The sequence below is a fragment of the Sabethes cyaneus genome, chromosome 3, assembly GCF_943734655.1.
Source record: "Sabethes cyaneus chromosome 3, idSabCyanKW18_F2, whole genome shotgun sequence".
In the NCBI taxonomy this organism is placed as follows: domain Eukaryota; kingdom Metazoa; phylum Arthropoda; class Insecta; order Diptera; family Culicidae; genus Sabethes; species Sabethes cyaneus.
The window spans coordinates 6379087-6393511 of NC_071355.1; the positions used below are offsets into that span (position 1 = coordinate 6379087).

The 14425-nt window shown below is 34.9% G+C and overlaps 1 protein-coding gene across 7 annotated transcripts in view; it reads right to left on the reverse strand.

The window, feature by feature from the left end:
* Positions 1 to 14425, reverse strand: part of LOC128743682 (high affinity cGMP-specific 3',5'-cyclic phosphodiesterase 9A) — a 360716-nt gene that overhangs the window by 63213 nt on the left and 283078 nt on the right. The gene's annotated exons all lie outside the window — the stretch shown is intronic.

The following is a 14425-nucleotide window of genomic DNA, read 5'->3' on the forward strand; positions in this document are numbered from 1 at the left end:
TTGGGAATGCTGATGAGGCTTGCTGCTTGCTTAATTGTACAATATTTAAACAGTAAAATATGATTGAAAAAAAAGAAGGGAAAATAAATGTTTTCTCTGCCACCCCTTTTTTGTTCAATCGACGGCATTAAAACAAAATCGAGATCAGAAGTTTCTCTTGAAAATGGTTATTCGATTTCCACTCTGCAATATATTTCTTTTTTCACTGTTCCACCCACTGGAATTTATTCACCACCCATTTGAATACTACCAAGTCACTGCAGAAACAGAGTGGGAACTAATTTGAAAATCATAATGAATAATTAACTTAAACAAAAGGAGAAAGCACCAAACAAACATAATAATCCAGAAGGTTCAGTCTTCAGTCAATATTTTCGCACAGCTTTTATCAGGCTCCCTCCCCTCAATATTGAGATAGCATTTGATGGCACAAAAAAGTGCTTCCAAGGTTAGTGGCTGTACACTTACTGGGTTCGATTGAAAAGAAGGATATATATTTGAGCTCAACCAAATTATCGTTAGTTTTTCAACTTCACTGACCGAAATAATAATTCACTACCTAAAATTATTGCTTTCATACCGATGTTTTGTGTTAAATGAGCCGTCCCGCAATAGGGTGGTGCATTAATTATTAAGGGAAAATGAGCAGTCATTAACTTTTAAAAATTCGAAGCAGTTTTTGGGCCCAAAACGAAAGCGTTGTCTTTAGAAATGTGCATCCTTCTTACCAATCTGAAAACAGAGAATAAATTTTCATGAACTGAATTTTTATTTCAAACAAAAAAAACTGCTTTTGAAGTTCACAAAATCAATGACGATTCATTTCTCCTTAATTAAATTTTAAAGAAGACGCAATTGTCGAAAAAAATTATTCCAAAATAACAAATTATGTGTATATTTTTTAACGACAATCGCTCCAAAACCCGAGGAAAATTCAAGCAATCACATCTTCCACTCCGGTAAAACATTGAACCACCAAGCTATAAGTATTGCTTTAATGGCCCTTCGCGTTTCTAATTTTTTGCTCATCCTTCAATTCAATTTTTTGCTTCATCATCATCATCATCATCATCATCATCATCATCATCATCATCATCATCATCATCATCATCATCATCATCATCATCATCCTCATCATCATCATCATCATCATCATCATCATCATCATCATCATCATCATCATCATCATCATCATCATCATCATCATCATCATCATCATCATCATCATCATCATCATCATCATCATCATCATCATCATCATCATCATCATCATCATCATCATCATCATCATCATCACCATCATTGAAATTTTGGTTTCCAAAGACGAAACTTGATAAAATTTTGACTTCTTCAGATCATATTTAGTAAAATTTTGAATAGTAAAATTTTGAATTCTCTAGCCGAAATTTGCTGAAATTTTAGCTTCTTTAGCTGTTAATTTTTGGGCTTTGAGCTCAAATTTGTTGAAATTTTGACCTGTTGAACTAAACTATGGTAAAACTTTGGGCTTCGCGCTAAAATATGTTGAAATTTGTGTTACTTTACACGAAATTTAATAAATTTTTTGAGTTTCTTGAACCGAAATTTGACAAAACTTTTATTTCTACAGCCAAAGCTTGTTAAAATTTTAGTTTATTCGGCCAAAATCCGTTGAAATTTTGACTTTGTGGTCCAAATTTTGTTGTCAAAATTTTTGAAATTTTGATATTTTAAACCAACAGTTGTTCAAAATTTGGATTCTTTAGCCGGAAGTTGGTAAAACTATGGCCTCTTGAGACAATATCAGGTTAAATGTTTGATCTCTTAAGAAATCAAAATATTGAGACAAAATTTGTAGAAATTTTAGTTTTTTGATGCGAAATTTGTTTAAATTTTGAGATTTTATACCGAACTTTACAGAAATTTTGCTTTTTGGAAGCAAATTTTAGGTTTTCAGAAGCAGAATTTAAATTTCTTGAACGGACACCTATTGAAATTTCTGCTTCTAGAACCAAAATTTGTTAAAATAAATAATTTCTCAAATTGAAACAATAATTTCTCAAGGCGAAAGTGCTCAAAACTTTAGTTTTAGAAGTCATGAATAATTTGAATTCTGGTAGTCTTCAGCAAAGATTTATTACATTTCTGGTTTCTTGAAACGAAATTTGCTGAAATTTTGTTTGCTCGCAGCAAAACTTTTGTTTCTTGATCAAAATTAGGAGAAATTTTTGTTTTTTTTAACTCAATTTTTAGTTCCTAGAGCCAAAATTTGTCATTATTTTAGATTCTTGATTCATAAATATTTTAATTCTCATATTCTTCAGCTAACGTTTGTTGAACTCTTGAGCCGAAATTGGTTCAAATTTAGATTCCGTAAAGCGAAATATAAGAAATCAAAATTTATTGCGGTTTTGGTTTCTGGAATCAAAATTAATTGATTGAATTTTGGGTTTTCAGCCAAAACTTGTCAAAATGTTAGTTTCTTAAGTCAAAAATAGCTTAAATTATGGTATTTTCAGCCAAGATTTGTTGAAATTTTTAATTTCTCAAGACGAAAATTCTTGAAATTTTAGTTTTTAGAAGCGAAATTTAATATGATTTTGGTTTTATGAACCAAAGTTAAGAGAAATTATTGTTTGTTGAACAAAATCTTGAAATTTCGATTTTCTGAACAGCAATTAGGTAAAATTTTGGATTCTTGAGCAAAAATTTAATGAGATATTGATTTCTTAAGCCAAAATACGTAATATTACGTTTTTCAGCCAAAATTTGTTTAAATTTTGCATTCTTTAGTCGAAATTTGCTGAAACTTTGGCCTAGTTTCTAAGGTGAAAATGGCTGAAATCTAGTTTCTTGAGGTTCAGCTTATCGAACCAAAGGTGTTTTAAACCAAAATTTATCGAAATTTTGGTTTCTTAAACCGAAATTTATGGATATTTTGTATTCTTGAATCAAAATAGGTCATTAAACAAATTGTCAAAAACAATTAAAATTCTAGTATTCTTCAGCCAAGATTTGATGAACTTTTGATTTCTTAAGACGAAATTTTTTAAAATTTTAGTTTCTTGAGCCGAAATTGATTGAAATTTTGGTTTTTAGAAACCGAATTTTCAGTTTCCTGTACAGGTATACCTCGATAGTACGTACCCTCGTTAGTACGTACCCTCGATACTACGTACCCTCCATAATACGTACATTTTGCCTCGATAGTACGTACATTTTTCAGCAACACTTTATTTGTTTCATTCCAAGCTTCACAAAGGGTAAAATCATTGATTTAAAAAAATTAAAAAATAATTGCTATATTAAATCAATACCTCTAAAATGTATATTTATTCAATAGTGCACGCAAATTTGCAAATTTCATGCAATATTAAACGTAATACAACAATGATTCAAAGCCTAAAATTGTGATTCGATAATACGTACATTTCGGCAATACGTAGGCTAAACGAAGCAAAGGTGTACGTACTATCGAGGTATACCTGTACAGAAATTTAGAGAAATTATTGTTTATTGAACAGAAGTTTATTGGAATTTTGGACACTTTAACTGCAATTTGTTAAAATTTTGGTTTTTTCTGACCAGAAATTCAATGAAATTTTGATTTCTTAAGTCAAAACTGTTGAAATATTGCGTTTTTGAGGAAAACTTTCTTTAAATTTTGCATTTTTTTAGCGGAAATTTTCTAAAACCAAATTTTGTCTCAGGAAGCCAAAACGCTTCAAACAAAATTTGTCAAGATTTGTTCAACCAAAATTTGATGCAATTTTGGTTTTTCGGGCAAAAATTTGTTGAAATTTTGTGGTTCGTTAAATCGAAATTTGTCATAATTTTAATTTCTGAAACCAAAAATTGTTAAAATTCTGGTCTTAAGCCAAGATTTAGAGCAATTCTGGTTTTTGAAGGCAAAATTTGTCGAAATTTGGTTTCTTGAGCTAAAATCTACTGAATTTCGGTTTCTTACGCCGAAATTTATTGAAATTTTGTGTTCATATACTGAAAGTTATTGAAATTTTGGTTTCCTAAATCAAAACTTTTGAAATTTTGATTGACATTTTGGTTTTTGACCTAAAGTTAGTTGAAATTGAGATTTCTTGAGCCGAAATTTGTAAAAAATTTAGTTCCTTGTGCCAAAATTGTTGAAATTTTGGGTTTTTGAGCTAAAATTTGTTTAAATTTTGGATTCTTCGTCCGAAATTTTTCTGAAATTTTGATTTTTGAGCTGAAATTTGTTGAATTTTGGGTTTCTTGAATCGAAATTTGTCAAAATTTTAATTTCCAGTCAAGAATAGTTTAATTTCTGATATTCTTTAGCCAAGTTTTATTGCAAGTCTTCTTTCATAAGACGAAATTTTATGAAATTTGGTATCTTGAGCCGAAATTAAGTAAAATTTTGGTTTCTTAAAAAGAAATTTACAAAAAATTTTGTTCTCTGAACAGAAACTTATTAAAATTTTGGTATCTTAAGCAAATAAATTGTGAAACTTTGATTTCTCAAGCCAAAATTACAGAAATATTGCGTTTTCGAGCCAAATTTTGTTTAAATTTTGGATACTTTAGTCGAAATTCGGTAAAATTATGGCCTCTTGAACTGAAATTTGGTAAAATTTGGTTTTTTTGAGCTTAAATTTGTTGAAGTTTGGGTTTCTTGAATAGAAATTTGTCAAAATTTCAGTCAAAATGATTAAAATTGTGGGCTTCAGTCGAGGCTTATTGCAATTCTGGTTTTTAAGAATAAATTTGTTAAAATATGATCGAAAGTTTGGTTTTTTGAACCAAACTTTATGAAAATTTGGTTTCTTAAATAAAGAATTATTCAGGTTTTGGGTCTTCAACCAAAATTCTTGAACCGCAATTAATTGAAATTTCAGTTTTATAAAATAAAAATTTCATAGAAATTTTGAACCGAATCTTGAACCGAAATTTATTGAAATTTAAATTTCTTAAAATGAAATTTATTTAAGTTTGGGTTTCTTTAGCTGACGTTTGTTCAAATTTTGGTTTTTTGGGCCGAAATTTGTTGAAATTAAGTTTCTCTAGACAAAATTTTTTTGGAAATTTTCTACTAACAACAATGCCTTTCCCGAAATACTTGTGAAGATGCAGAGGATTCCCTGGTCTTTAGTAGCAACAAGTATTGGACTAACATTCCTTTCCATCCCACCAGGACCCGCATTCGGACGTGGCCGGCGTCGGTATTGATCAGCATGCAGGGACCTGATAAGGTTGCACAATGAAAAATAGCGTGCTGTCCCAAGTATGCTTTTTCCAGCCATCATTTTGCAATTTTCATCGGTCTTGGTCAATAACGGAGTAGCAGCACACGAGCGGTATCCTATGCTTATGCTGCTTATGCTTACAAAATTTTTTTGGAAATTTTGATATCCTGAGCGAAATTTGTAAAAATGTTGAATTCACGAACCGAAATATTTTACAATTTTATTTCCCTTGCAAAAATTAGCTAAAATTTTCATTACTTAAGTCAATAATTGTTAAAATGATCGTATTCTTAAACCATTTTGATTTCTTGACACGAAAGTTGTTGAAATTTTGGGTTCTTGAGCCGGAATTTATGTTATTAAGCAGATTCTCAAATCAATTTTTTTATTTAAAAAATTTGTTCTGTTAGATCGAAATTTTGAAATTTCGAGTCGGAGATTGCTGAAATTTGAGTCCAAGTTTTCATTGATTGTTTTCAATCACAAGTCCATCCACTATGCCAGTGATACAAAGTGTTGGTCGGGTGTTTTGGTCCATTACATCGGAATAATCTTCAGTCCTGGATGAGCAATGGAGCTACCAGTTTACATCTCTAATGTTAAAATAATTTGCATCTAAAAGAATAAGCTTGTTAGCAAATAGATGCTGCTAATTTTCTTACACAAGATCTCAACCCGTCAGCGGGATGATCAATAAAAATTGTGAACAAAACAAAATTATAATTACATTTAATAACAACTTGACACAATAGAGAGAATCAAAATTCCAACAAGCATAATTCCCACAAGATTAAATACAACGTGAAAAAATGGAAATAAAATTTAGCATAAAGGTGAGAAAATTGTCCCGTAAGAATCTCAAACGCAGTCCTGCCATAATATAAAATCGAACCAATTGAGAATACCTACAATTTGGTACAATTAGAAAAATTTTAAACAAAGGAACACAAAATTAGTGCAAATTAAAACCAAATTGCAAAAGCTTTGAGGGAAAAGTAGCACAGAATATTCACCTCACTATACTGGTAACTATACGGAACTCACGGGAACAACTCGCAGCTGTTCTCGTGCTCGGATATGGCTTGCCTCTCGCAGGAGCTCAAGCTAGAGTAGATTCTTCTAATCTACTCTAATCTACTTCTAATCTAATCTAATCTAACAAAGCAATAAAAGTTTTATTTCTTCCCAGGCGTTTTCCCTCCAGGCTTGTTCGCATTTCTATAGGCCGATGGCGCTTTGTCCTGTGACAGCAATAAACAGTCGAACGAATTAGATTCACAATGTTGCATTTCAATGTAACAGATGACCTGTTTTAAAGAAAATACTTATTATTTCAAAGTGATCAGTGACCTGTCCTTTTCACCCAAACGCGGGTAGCAGAGGACAATCGAAGCAGCGGACCATTTTATCATAAATACAGAATGTTAGATTCATACTCAACGGATAATTCTAGTTTTGAGTCAACTTGAGACCTGAAATACTCTCCATGCGAACAAAAAGGTTAAATTTCAACACACTCGTAGAGGACTTAGTTAGTCGTCGCACGGTCGTCGCTTCACTTCACCTCGCATAACAACAACAACAACAACAAGCACGGTCAAGAGTGGAAATTTTGAGTGAGTACGGACGGGGTGGGTCCCTCGGCTGCCGTGGAAACGCTTAATGGCTGCACTTATGGAAGCTTATTGACTTGCAACGGGGACTTGCGCAACCCATTTTGCATCTCCCCCACCGTTCCCATCCCGGTGGTGGCCACCAGCGCAGGCCAAACTGAACGATATCAAACAACAACCTACCGAGCGGGAGATGAAAGTTTAATACCCGGAGCTGAGGATCCTCCGTACTGCAGCGTCTGCTAGCTGACTACTTCTATCGTGCTGGCTTGCTGGGTAAGTGCACATGACCTTCGTGCTCTAATGCTTGTGCTCCGGTAGCCAACAGAAACAGGTGCATTTGACGTTGAAGTCGGAAAATTGATGTGAAAAGCACTCCAAATATGCGGGCTTCGGTATCCACGGTAACAGCATTAATTGGACGATTTTGTAACATCTTCACTGTGAAAAGAGAGCCTTTTTGAATAAATAGCACAACAAAAAGGGCCTTTCGTCGATTTATACCTGTTACTTATTCTCTACAGGTAAAAACAACTGCGGCTTTCCATTTCTGCCTGAAGGATATTTTCCTCCTGTCAGATCCGGTGTCATTGCAGTACTTCCCCGCTCGCTGCCTCCCATCCTGGACGGGTGGGACCGACACAGCACAAGGCAACGTGCATCGGTAACGTCCGATTGTCGCTTATGATATGCTCTGAAAAGCTTGGGCCCACCCACTTGTGCCCGGGAGTGAGTAAGCTTCTCGAATGCAACATGATCTCGGTACGATAAGAAGCAAGCAGAATAAAATCGAAGGCTACGGTAGAGTCCTATACCGGAACTCATAGGAGATTCGAGAAGTAAAAAGCAAAAAAAAACAAAAGCATCCTTTCTATGAAGAAGACATAAGGATAGTATACAGGTACTGAGAATGGGTTTTTATTTTCAACCAGTGTTGGTAACAAAACTAGGCTGCAGTACCATTCCATTCGTTCCGTTCGAAGGAAACGGAACTGAAGGAAGCAAGCAAAAAAACGGTTCCTACTGGACGGGAAGAAAAAAGCTTCAGCAGAACCCATTGCATCGGGTTGCAGACAATTTTCCCCGCATCAAACCTAGGTACAGCACTGCTGATTGGTCGAGTTCAAATTTCAAACGGCTTTCTTGAGGCGAAACGAAACAGGTTTACGGCCGGCTCCGGGATTTCAACCGGATAGAAAATTGCAAATTGCAGAAACCAATAAAGTGAATTGCTTCAAATTTCCGTATGAGGTTGAAGTGCGATCAAAATTCAAAATGAGTAGTTCGTAAATATAAACGTGAACGGTGTGCTTCACAGTAAAAATAGATGGTACGGCTCGGTACGAAATTGTTCTATGTTCATTAGACTTCTGTAGGAGGGAAGTAACGACCATATTTTTATGCTTTGCATTCGACTCAATTTATTTCGTTTATGGATTTTGTAATGCCTTTTTAACACTATCTTTTATGAGGTTCAAGATTGAAATTTCAAATTGCCAACAATCAAATGTGTGAATTGGTTTACACCTCATCCCTCCCCGCGATTAGCGCAGTTTCATGGAAACTTTTTCTTGTGGAAATTTTGGATTCTTTACTCAGAATTGGCGAAAAATTCTTTTTTTCTTGTATCGAAACTGGTTAAAATTTTGATTTTCTGAAACGAAGTTTATTGAATTTCAATGTTTTGAATTAGATTCCGTGGAAAAGCCACCGTCACGGCTTACCAGAGTAAAGTCGGACAGACAGACGGAAGGTTGGTTATAAAACAGCGTACAGTGCAGTGGTGCACCTCCAATAGCGACTTTAACTGATACTGGATAGCCAACTAAAAACTATTCATTAGAATAGTTCACGTAATCATAATTAGGACGTAGTTTTATTGCAGAATTTTTAACATTTTCCTTCGATTTGAGATGACTAATTTAAGGCTTACTATTAAAAACTTATGAGAAAATTTTTAACTTTAGAGTAACAAAATCTGAAATCATAAAAACTGTCTTTATATAAGTTGATATAATTGAAAACTTTCCACTGCGTTACATCATTCTTCCAAAGGGGGTTGATGTACAGCTAAGTTTTTACTAAAATCACAAATCAACCATGAAATTTCCCCCCGTTCAAGCCGTAACTATACAAATTTGTTCAAATTACTACCAATAATTTCATATCCCAAGTAACAATTCTAAAGCCACTTGGTTTTACTTGAATTTTATAAAGGTTTTATTGCGATATTGATCATTACCTCTGGTTTTATTGTGGTATTGCGCAATACCAAGAGGATACGAGTCGAAACACACCTATAGCTAGCTAGAAAACCATAATAAAACTGTTAATAAAGCAAATGTATTATGGTTGCTTGTATTACCACGTTAAAACTTGTTGGCTGCACCATATCTCTTACAAACCTACCATGCGTGTGGCGTATCAATACAAAATGGCGCACCAATCAAAATTAATCTTATCGCGGTTACTTGTCAAACCGCAATAAATCTGTTAGTTTTATAGAGCTATTAAAACGGTAACACCCTGACCAAACAGTTTTTTGCTGCTATTATGAAGAATACCAAAGTTCAACACCAAAATCATTTTTTTATGGGAAGCCATATTGCCATATTCTAGTATTTTGTTTTAGCTCGCAAACTACAATTCATCAAAGTAAGGTGTTTTTCAGAAAAAAAGTTATTATCAATCGGTTTTCCTGTCAGACGAAGCAACTAAAATGATTTTGCTAGAAATTGAGATTGACTAACTGAATATTTTCAATTTGTTAAAACAACCAGTTGTCGAAAATTGCAAAATTTCAGTGGCGCGCACATTTTATCGACCTATCATATCAATATGCACGATGAAATTAAATGAGCACATGCTGCAAGCCAAAGAAATTGCTTAAAATTTAATAAATATTCTATGGGATCTTTTATTCACTATAAACCAAATCGTTCAGAATGATATGTCAGTAAAACCTAAACTTTTCTTCTCACGGATATATTTTCAAGTTGACAAAGCTAGTTAACTTATTTAGCTTTTGCCAGAAAAGCGAAATGCGAAAAGCGAAAAGCTTTTTTAAATTATGGCGATGGCTGTCAAGCAGCGAAAGCTTAATCGGTTTTATTGCTGCTTTGAGCAGAGCGTGATACGACTACTTGAGCTCATAACCTGATTCTTATAGCGGTTATGAAAACATTCTGAGGAGTGGGCCACTTGGTCAGAAAGCAGTTTTATAGCGGTCATCAGAAAGTTCTGGTGGAGCTCATAGTTTTATTAGCGGTTTTATGCAATTGGTCATGAAAACCACTATACGAACGTAATAAAACTTGGAATTGTTACTTGGGATTTCTTTCCAAGACATGTTCTTAGCAACCACAATCCAGGTTCTGTCGAATTTTCATGCACTAATGTCAACCCTCGGTTCCCTATACACTTTGTATGGAAGCAAAAAAAATCAATGTTCGACATGGTCAATTTCAAAAACTTTAATTTTAAAATTTAAATTAGCCTCAATTTATAGGTCTCAAAATATAAGTGCAGCAGAAACAATAACCTATAACGCGGCGTCACTGTACAGCAAGGTACATCCGAACCAATTAGTTTGGTGCAATTCCAAAAGGTTAATTCGTCCTGAAACAGCAGCTTAGTAAACGGCTACATGAGTTCTGAACAAAAGTTTCGCAGAACGATTGGCAAGGTACATCAGTCAACAAAATAAGTAGTCATCTACAAAACTCTTTTTAGCCACCATGGCAATTCATTTGGAACTCGCGGCTAATTTGACGGTGAATGAGTTCATCATACCATGATGCCTTGTTCTGTGTGTCGCGGAGGAAAATATGAGCATGATTTCGTTGGTAGTAAAAACAAGTTGCGGGAGGGTCTACGAGCTGTTTCAGGCCTAGCTTTTTAACGAAAAATCTAGAAAACTCCTACTCACAAGAAGCCTCAGAACGATTTCAAATTGCGCCAATATCCCACGCTTTGGCGGACTGTGGGAAGCGGGGGTTTGATCGGGCAAATACCACAACCAAACACAAGGACTGCTGCACAACTGCATTACGAGTAATATACAAAAACGAATCTTTCTATACCCTATAATACAGTGGAAAGTCGAAAGAATCACTAATATCATTCCTAGACCAGACAAAGCGGAAATGCACCTAGGGAACAGGGAAGCAGACAGCATAGACCACCTTGTAACGATACGGAACAGTATTTGACAGCATCATACTCAAGTAACAATTCTAAAGCCAGTTGGTTTTATTTCAAATTAACCAAGGCTTTATTGTGCTATGAATCATTACCTCTGGCTCTTGGCAATCCAATATGGCACAGCAATCAAAATTGATGTTATAGCGATTACCTGTCAACCCGCAATAAAACTGTTATTTTTCTGGTGCTATTAATATGGTTACCAAACAGATCACCAAACAGCTTGACCAAACAGATTTATTGCTGATATTATGAAGAATGTTACAGTTCAACACCGAAATCATTTTTTTAAGTGAGGCCATATTGCCGTTTTCTTGCACTTTTTTGGCCACCAAACAGCAATTTAGCAAAGCAAAGTGTAAGTTGCAGAAAGGAAGTTATGATTAATTGATTTTCGTGTCAGAATGCAACTAAAATAATTTTGCTAGAGACTAGAGAATAGATTTATTTTATTTTGGTTTTCAAAAATTGCTCAATTTTAAGGGCGCGTTAATTTTAGCTGCTTATCATTCCAATGTGCACGATAAAATTTAATGCGCATATGCTACACAACTACGGAGACAACTGAATTTTTTTTATTTATTCCATCGGTTATTTTATTATGATCGCTGTAAATCAAATCGATCAGGATGATTTGACAGTAAAACCTTACCGTTTCTGCTCACGGCTAAATGTTTTCAAGTTAATAAAGCTGTCTGGGTCTGGTTCTGGGTCTGAGCATTGTACGCAGCAAGCTGTATACTTTACAGCTTTGCGCAACAAATCGAATCGCTTCATTAGATTATGGCGAAAGCATAATTGCTTTACTGCTGCTTTCAGCAGAGCGAAATAAACCTACTTGAGCCTGGGGCCTGACTCTTCAGGAGGTTACACAAACATTCCGAAGAGTGGGTATGGAAAGGAACAGAACTATCATAACATGCTTCTCACAACAATCTCACAGGCTTCTTGGTTTTGCAGATGACGTCGATATCTTCAGATTCATCCGTAGAGCAGTGGAAGAGGAGACTTTCAGGCCTTTTAAACGAGAAGCAGCAAGAAACTTACCATTAACACTGCCAAAATGAAGTACATGGTTGCTGACAGGGAAGGTGAGAGTTCAAATGGTGTTGGTGCCGAGGTGGAGCTAAATGGGGAACCATATGAAGCAGTGGGGGAATTCGTATACCTCGATGCCCTTTATGGACATGATTAATAAATTTCAAAACAAGTTGACCGACGAATGCTTGGGGTTTTTGAGCATAAAATTCTGCGATCTATGCTTGGTATCAAAATGGAAAATGGAGTGTGGCGAAGACACATAACCCTCGAGCTGTATACTAGTTCTATCGTCCCGTCACGGATAGAGGATCCCGAGTAAATGATTATAACAAACATATAACATAAAAATATCTCAATTAGATAGAAATAACAGAACTTGTTATATTTTTGATCAGGCAAAATAATGAGGCTAACAGAATTATTACAAGTTTTGCTCTTATATCAAAATTTGTTATAATTTTGTTACAGAGCAATTTCAGCTTGTTCCAGCTTGCAAACGGTTTGTTTCGACTAGTTTTGATTGCAATGAAGTTTTTCTAATTACAATCCCGCACCGAATCATTTTCCATGAAATATATTTTTTCGTCAAGAGAAACTTTTAAAAAGAGCGTATTTAGAAATTAGAATATTTTTTTCAAAAAATTCCATCTCGAAAACTATTTATTTTATGAAAATGACGTCAAAGCAAAATTCGTAGTAAATCAAGTGTATTTTCCGTAAACAATTACACTGAAAGAAAAAGCTTTGCAAATACGCGATAAAAATCATAAATTGTGAATTATCTCAAAACATGTCTTTTTTAAAAGATTTTTTAAGCGCAAATAATGCTCTAAAATCTGGTAAAGAGCTCTTTCGGAATTTTTATAATCTTTGAAAATTGACAAGTTTTTGTAAAACTAAAATAAAATATAACACTAGCTGACCCGACAAACTTCGTATTGCCACAAATTAACCTGTATTGTACATTAATCATGAATCTCGGATGATCTTTGTCACAATCTCGAGTTTTGCAAGTTTCTGAGGAGTTCAACCTTAGATGATTCATTTTGGCAGTTACGTAACTATGAAAGCATCCCAGGTAACCAATAAGCATCCCCAATGCTATTTAAATATAGGCCAACAAGCATTTAAGTCGCCTTAAATGCTACTTAAATGCTATTTTGGCAAAATATACAGCTACTTTACTGATAACCTTCTTATAGTGCTGACAATGCTAATTTAGAGCTAATTACCGACACAAAGAATTTGAATACAATTTTGGATGCAAATTTACAACACCTATGCAGTCAAAAAGCTAATATACAATAACGTGCAGTATAAAATGCCAGATACGCTGATTTGCTGCTTACGTTAAGGCTTATTAGTTACCAGGAACGGGTAGTTTAATATACAAATTTGCAATTTTTCCTCACATTAAAGTACAAAACAACTCCCCTGTCCCCTCATTGCATAGCCAGAAAGCGGATAGTAATATTCACCATGATTGTACAACATTACCGAATGCCGAATATCATTTTGCGAAAAACCTTAAGCGGAATGTACCATTTCACGGAAAACTTTTTTGTGGAAAGTACCATTTCGCGATCCTCTCCTTACTCGCTGTCGTTCGTTCCAGGAAACCCAGGTAGACCTAGGAAAATCAATAAACCTAGACAGTAGTGATTTCTGCGGAGAGTTGCCTCCCCACAGTGGGCGGCGCTTCCGACGGCGGGTCGCCGGCAACACTCGCGGCCGTCTCGTCCTGAATGATCTAATGTTACTATAGATAGTTGTTGTGGTCTTGTTATTGACTAATGTTTTATAGAAGAGTCTCGAATTTCACGGGTTCGATTAGTTTTTGAGTTTCGCAAAAATTTCTGTTTTATTTGTATGAGAGTCCATATCCCCCTACCACAGGGGTGAGAGGTCTCTTACTATCATAAAATAAATTCAAGACTCAAAAATCTCCTACATGCCAAATTTGGTTCCATTGATTGATTAGTTCTCGAGATAAGAGGAAATTTGCATTTCATTTTATGGAAGCCCTTCCTCTTAAAGGGGAGATGGGTCATAACTCGCTTTCTAAAGAGGAGAGGGTCTCAATTCACCATAGAAAAAAGCTTGCCTCCAACACCACTTACATGTCAAATTTTGTTCCATTTGCTTGTTTAGTTCTCGAGTTATGAGGAAATTTGTTTTTCATTTGTATCGGAGCCCCCCCTCCTAAAGTGGGAGGGGTCCTAATTCACCATAGAAAATTTTCTTGCCCTCGAAAACCTTCACATGCCAAATTTGGTTCCATTTGCTTGATTAGTTCTCGAGTAATGAGGAAATTTGTATGGAAGCTCCCCCTCTTAAAGGGGATAGGAGTTATAATTCCCCTTATAA